Below are 733 nucleotides of genomic sequence, written 5' to 3' on the forward strand. Positions count from 1 at the left end.
ATATATTCATACAGGATTAAGAAAATGAAGGCAAATCAAGGTGGCAAAATGTAGGACTGGAATACCAAAAGTAGAATATCATGCATTTTTATTAAAGCAGCGCGTACATCACAAAACCGTTACAAAGAGTTCCACCTGTCCGTTCATGAAACAGTTGTGACCAAGACTGGAATAAAATTGAGATGCTACATGTAAGATATGATTTGATATAATCCAGTTTCTCGAGTAAGCATTTGAATTTGATTGGGTAACTTATTTTCAAAACATAAACGGTGTTGTATTCGCTAACGGTTGGGCGAGTTGTGTGTGTATAAACTGAACAGTAAAATATACATATATCATATTATATCGAAAAAAACATTGCGTGAAAAAGGGAGAGATGTATGTCTAGAAAGGATTAATTAATAATTAAATAGTAATAGAGGCATAAGGTTGTTTTTATTAATTTAAAAACCATGGTTTGAAGTACTTCTTAAGTTTATAGATTCAATAACTAGTGTATGATGCTATACTTTTATATTTTGAAAATAAGTTACTCAGACAAATTCAAAAGCTTATTCGTGAAATTGGATTTAGTCAAACCATACATGTAACATCTCAATTTTATTCCAGTCTTGACCAAAACTTCCGACGAACGGAAACGTGAAACCCTGAAGGCAAACCATACGGTTTTATGATGTTTGTGCTGCTTTAATAAATAGAGTATACATACATACATATATATATATATATA

General features: G+C 31.0%; 1 long non-coding RNA gene across 1 annotated transcript in view; it reads right to left on the reverse strand.

The window, feature by feature from the left end:
* Positions 1-733, reverse strand: part of LOC128251508 (uncharacterized) — a 7169-nt gene that overhangs the window by 386 nt on the left and 6050 nt on the right. The gene's annotated exons all lie outside the window — the stretch shown is intronic.

This window comes from Octopus bimaculoides, unplaced genomic scaffold, assembly GCF_001194135.2.
Source record: "Octopus bimaculoides isolate UCB-OBI-ISO-001 unplaced genomic scaffold, ASM119413v2 Scaffold_184296, whole genome shotgun sequence".
Lineage (NCBI taxonomy): Eukaryota > Metazoa > Mollusca > Cephalopoda > Octopoda > Octopodidae > Octopus > Octopus bimaculoides.